Raw genomic sequence first — 6,614 nt, 5'->3', positions numbered from 1 at the left:
GGGCATTTTGTGTGAGTAGATTTCCATTTCTCTTAAAAAAATCAGCTTAGGGATCCCAAGAAAATTAAAAACATGTTCATGCAAAAACTTCTACATGAATGATCCTGGCAGCACTAATGGTGTAGAAACAACCCATCAACCCAGTTGATGTCCATCAACTGATGAGTGGATAAACAAATGTGCTAGAGACATACAATGGAATATTATTCAGCCATAAAAAGGAATGGAATTCTGATCCACGCTAAAACATGGGCCTTGAAAACATCATGCTAAGTAAAAAGCCAGATGAGGGGCTTCCCTGGTGGCGCAGCGGTTGAGAGTCCCCCTGCCGATGCAGGGGACATGGGTTCATGCCCTGGTCTGGGAGGATCCCACATGCCACGGAGCGGCTGGGCCCATGAGCCATGGCCACTGGGCCTGCGCGTCCGGAGCCTGTGCTCCGCAACGGGAGAGGCCACAGCAGTGAGAAGCCCGTGTACCGCAAAAAAAAAAAAAAGCCAGATGAAAGGTCACATATTGTATGACTCCTGTTATATAAAATGTCCAGAATAGACAAGTTCATAGAGATGAAAAGTAAATTATTGGTTGTCAGGGGCCAGAGGGAGGAGGGAATTGGGGAGTGACTAATTAAAGTCCTGGTTTGGGACTTCCCTGGCGGTCCAGTGGTTAAGACTCCACACTTCCCTGGACTCTGCATTTCCACTACAGTGGGGGCATGGGTTTGATCCCTGGTCAGGGAACTAACATTCCACATGCCACATGGTGCAGCCAGATAAATAAAGAGAGAAAGAAAGAGAGAGAAAGGAAGGAAGGAAGGAAGGAAGGAAGGAGGGAGGGAGGGAGGAAGGGAGGAAGGAAAGAAAGAAAGAAAAGAAAAAAGAAAGAGAAAGAAAGAAAGAAAGGAAAAGAAAGAAAAAGAAAGTCAGTCAGTCCTGGTTTGTTGTTGGGGTGATGAAAATGTTCCGGGATCAGATGATGGTTATGGATACACAACCTCGTAAATTTAAAGATCACTGAATCGTACATTTCAAAGGGTTAATAATTTTCTAGTAGACGAGTTATAACTCAATGTTTTAAAAATCAGAAGATCTGACATCGTCAAGAGACCCCACCTGACTGCTGCTCCCAGGCTGGCTCTCAGAAGCCGGTGGATTCCATCACTGATCTGGAGGTGTCAGGGGTCACCAGAGAACTAAAAGCAGAAACAGTTCCAAAGTTCCCAAAGTTCTCAATAAGCACGTGGAGAAACTAGAATTTTCTTTACTATGCTGGTAGGCATGGAAACTGGGGAAACGATTTGGCAACGTAGTAAAACTAAAGAATGGTGACTGCATGACCTGGCAATCTTACTCTGACCTCTGCAACCAACACACATACAAACAGGCTCAACAAAACACAAACTAGAATGTTCACAGCACCTCTGCTTGTCATAGCCACTTACTGGAAATGACCCAATTTTATCAACAGCAGAATGCGTGACCTGTGGGCCATTCCCAGTGGAGTGCTATACAGCAACGAAAAGGACCACTCTGCCCAACACCTGAGTGCACACAGCGTGCTTCTACTTCTCTAAATAAATAGGCGAAAGTATCCTTTGAAATCGGGGTAGTAGTTATCCCTGGGGAGGTGATGTCTGCGTCCTCCTGGGGGCTGATAGTGTTCTCTTTCTTCATCTGAGTACTAGTTACAAGTGTGTGCATGCAGTCTGAAAATTAATGTTGCTGAACACTTGAGTTGTACACTTTTCTATTCATATGTTATTCTCCCATAAAAATGTCCTTAAATTCACTGCAATAGGGCTTCCCTGGTGGCACAGTGGTGAGAGTCCGCCTGCCGATGCAGGGGACATGGGTTCGTGCCCCTGGTGGCACAGTGGTGAGAGTCCGCCTGCCGATGCAGGGGACATGGGTTCGTGCCCCGGTCTGGGAGGATCCCACATGCCGCGGAGCGGCTGGGCCCGTGAGCCATGGCCGCTGAGCCTGCGCGTCCGGAGCCTGTGCTCCGCAACGGGAGAGGCCACAACAGTGAGAGGCCCGCGTAGAGCAATATTAAAAAAAAAAAAAAAAAAAAATTCACTGCAATAACAAAGAGATGTCCTTGGCAGTTTGGCAGTGTCTACCAAATTCATAAATTCCATTTCTAGGAATTTATCTGCAGTTAAATTCATGGAAAATTACGGATGTGCTAGTGCCTTCTGTGCAGCATCCTTTGGAAGAGAAAAGACTGGAAACAACTTAAATGTTGTTCAGTAGAGAACTGGTTAAATAATTTATCCAGAAGAATATCACTCAGCTGTAAGACTGGGGAAGCCCATAAATAATTTTTAAAATTTAAAATTGGAGGATTCTGGCTCAAAAAAAAAAAAAAAAAAAGCATTGGGCTTCCCTGGTGGCGCTGTGGTTGAGAGTCCGCCTGCCGATGCAGGGGACACGGGTTCGTGCCCCGGTCCGGGAAGATCCCACATGCCGCGGAGCGGCTGGGCCCGTGAGCCATGGCCGCTGTGCCTGTGCGTCTGGAGCCTGTGCTCCGCAACGGGAGAGGCCACAACAGTGAGAGGCCCGCGTACCGCAAAAAAAAAAAAAAAAAAAGCATTAAGAGAAACAAGAAAGGTTATTATCTGCTATCATTTCCATTAAAAGTAAAACAAGTTGTGCATTTTTTGCTTAATTCTGTGTAAATTCTCCCTGAGAAAAACACTGGCTGCCAGAAGAGGCGACCTTAGTGGAAGGAAGGCTTTGGTTTTAGTATCATCATATGTATTTAGAATTTTGTATCCTACGAGTATATTGCCAAAATTTAAAATGTGCAAAAGATTAAAAAAAAACAACAAACCTGGGGAGAGACACTAAGAGTGACCGGGTGCTGAGCAGCTATTTATCATACGTTTCTCCATAAAAATAATTTGTTGCTATGTATGAGTATTATTTTGATTTAAAAAAAAATGTTTTCAAACATGCAGCCCTCAGAGAGCTACAAATTTGCCCTACTCCTTCCTAAACCAATTCTCCACAGTCCGCCACTAGGGGACAGTATGTCATCATGTTTATAATTAAAAGCTTTGAGTCACACTTGGATTAAAATTCTAACCCTCCCACAGATAACAATTATAAACTCCGGATAAAACAAAACAGTTACTGTCAAGGTCTTATCCCAAGTTAAATTAGTCTCTTGACATATTTTAGCAATGCTTCTTGTTAATGTATGATTCATTTTCTGGGTTTTTTCCTGTTTATTGTGGTCTCCAGGAGGAATGGACTTTCCAATTAATTTGCAGGGCTTTAGATACCTGTTTGGTTATACTGGAGACAAAAGCAGGTCCAGTGTCACTTTGAAGGGTGTAAGACAATCTAATCCGGGAATAATATCCTTAAGGAGAGCTTTCACCACTTCAGAGGCTTTTTCTGTCCAGGTGGGATATGCTTCCACCCATTCTGAACGTGTCCACAAACACCAGCAGGTATCTGAAATTTCCTGCAGCTTGAAGCATTTGAGTTAAGTCTATTTGCTGATCTTCGGTAGGGCAGGTTCCTTTGTGTTGAGTCCCCCTCACTCCTTTTCTTGCTGTACAACAGATGTTCCCTTGGGTTTTTATTACCATAAAGTGACAACTGTCTGACTTTTCCCACCCTAATGTAGTAGCACAAATGCTTGCACCTAGAGGATTTCATCATTCTTCCCTGTTTCTCCACAGAATAACCACAGAGCCATTCAAAGGCAACCATAAAACCATAAATAGCGAGGAAGCATCTCTAACCATTAAAAGGATGCCTGTTGGCCTTGGCCTCCACCAACCAGGCTGAATTCTGGGATGGGCCTCTCAGTGATTTTAGGAACCAAGTGGAACCTTTCTCTTCTCCCTGGGAATGTCCCACTTCTGGACAAGAACAGACAGGTGTTTGTGTGTGTGTGTGTCTGTGTTCCTTTCCTTCATTTGACATCAATCTGTAAATGAAAAAATGGTACCAAAACAAAATGAAATGAAAAACCCCTAACAACAAACAAAAACCTAAATAAACCCTCAAGTTTGGTCACGGGATTTTACATATCACAAGAGCCATCAACTCAACCCTCACGCAACGCGACTCCTTGGAGAGCTGTTGGATCCAGACCAACAACACAGGAGACTGCAGGCAACGGAATTAACACCACAGCAAGGGTGACGTTACATGGGGCACAGGGTCCCAAGATAACCCTCCCTAGCCCTCTCGTGGAGATCTTAACAGGTACTGTGGCCACACATTGTTACCATGAAATATCATCTTCCTCTCAGTCATGGATTAATAGCTGTAATCAGATCACCTACCCAAAATACACCCCAGAGGACTTTCTTTAGGGATAGTAGAAACATTCCCCAATTTTTTTTTTTTTTTTTGCGGTACGCGGGCCTCTCACTGCTGTGGCCTCTCCCGTTGCAGAGCACAGGCTCCGGACGCGCAGGCTCAGCGGCCATGGCTCACGGGCCCAGCCGCTCCGCAGCATGTGGGATCTTCCCGGACTGGGGCACGAACCCGTGTCCCCTGCATCGGCAGGGGGACTCTCAACCACTGCGCCACCAGGGAAGCCCCATTCCCCAATTTTTAAAGACAGAAATACAAGACAAACAAAACACAAACAGTGCACACAAACGCCAGCATCCAAAGAAACAAACGATCCCGTTCACAAATCGGGGAAAAGTCCAGCTGTTATTGCCTCTCTCCAACAGGGTACCCCCGCTCAAATACAAAACAAACTGGCTTATTCCGGAGGAAAAAGCCCCAAGTGGAGGAAAAAGTTTCCGGCTGTACACACCAGAACTACTTACCCTGCTGTATGGAGCCTGTCGGCTCCCACAGGTCAATTTCTTGCTCCCACTGCCAAGCGATGGGTCAGCTGGTGCCGCTTTGGGGAATTTTGAAGGGAAGATCCTCAGGACAAGCGGTCCCGGCAGCTGCTAGGGCCTTACCCGAAAATTCCCCAACCGGGGCTGGTTGGCCATGAGCAGCAAGGCTCCTGGCAGGCTTTGCAAAAATTGGTACTACTTGCCCCACGTCAGGCCAATAAATCCAGAGATGAGTCCTTGGGGCAAAGAATAGTGACTTCATCCACAAAGCCAGCATACTGAGAAGATGGTGCACCAGCATCTCAAAGAACCATCTTCCCCGAGTTAGAATTCAGGCTCCTTTTATACTAAAAGGGGAGAGAGAAAGTCCTGGTTCTGGGTCAGACTCCGGAGGTGTTAATTTCTTCCTTCCCTCAGCCATTCACAGGTGGGCCTGGTCAGGAGGTTTCCCTTGAGCTAAACAAAGGTGTTTTAGCTTAATGCTCGTCACCTTGGAGGCAGGGTTCCCCGAGATGGGTTATTATGTATGATTTAAGCTTAAAGGCAAAATCCCTTTAGTGATTAACTTGTAATAGAATACAAAAGTTCTTCCCTATTACAAAATGAGTGGACAGTAGCGAGTTCCCAGTTTTCCCTACTATTAACATCTTGCACTAGTGTGGCACTGTTATAATTGGTAAATCAGTATTGATACATCATTATTAGCTAAAGTGTATAGACATATTAGGGTTCACTCTTTTTTTTTTTTTTGGAAGTATAGTTGGTTTACAATGTTGTGTTAGTTTCTGGTGTACAGCAAAGTGATTCCGCTGTATATATATTCTTTTTCAGGTTCTTTTCCATTATAGATCATTGTAAGATATTGACTAGGTCCTTGTTGTTTATTTTATATATAGTACTCTGTATCTGCTAATCCCAAACTCCTAATTTATCCCTCCCCCCACTTTCCCCTTTGGTAACCATAAGTTTGTTTTCTGTGTCTGTGGGTCTGTTTCTGTTTTGTAAATAAGTTCATTTGTATAATTTTTTAGATTTCACATATAAGTGAGATAATATATTTGTCTTTGTCTTAGATCACTTAGTATGATAATCTCTGGGTCCATCCATGTCGCTGCAAATGGCATTATTTCATTCTTTTTTATGACTGGGTAGTATTCCATTGTATATATGTACCTCATCTTCTTTATCCATTCATCTGTCGATGGACATTTAGGTTGTTTCCATGTCTTGGCTGTTGTAAATAGTGCTGTAATGAACATTGGGGTGCATGTATCTTTTCGAATTAGTTTTCTCCGGTTACATGTCCAGGAGTGGGATTGCTGGATCATATGGTAGTTCTATTTTTAGTTTTTTGAGGCACCTCCATACTCTTTTCCATTGGCTGCACCAATTTACATTCACACCAGCTGTGTAGGAAGGTTCCCTTCTCTCCACACCCCCTCCAGCATTTATTATTTGTGGACTTTTTAATGATGGCCATTCTGACTGGTAGCATGAGGTGGTACCTCATTGTGGTTTTGATTTGCATTTCTCCAATAATTAGTGATGCTGAGCATCTTTTCATGTGCCTGTTGGCCACTGAATGTCTTCTTTGGAGAAATGTCTATTTAGGTCTTCTGCCCTCTAGTTTTATTTTTTGTTTCCAGGGACGACCTCAAACCCTGCCCAACCCCCAGAGCTCCCTCTTCAAATGCCTTGTCCCCTCCTTCAGCCCACAGCCCCCCAACTCCCAGCATGTTCCTCTCCCAGCCACAGCCCCCAAGGCCCCTGTTACCCCCTCAGGGAGACACACAGA

Source organism: Orcinus orca, chromosome 20 (genome assembly GCF_937001465.1).
Source record: "Orcinus orca chromosome 20, mOrcOrc1.1, whole genome shotgun sequence".
Taxonomy (NCBI): Eukaryota; Metazoa; Chordata; class Mammalia; order Artiodactyla; family Delphinidae; genus Orcinus; species Orcinus orca.
This window is presented reverse-complemented; position numbering follows the sequence as displayed.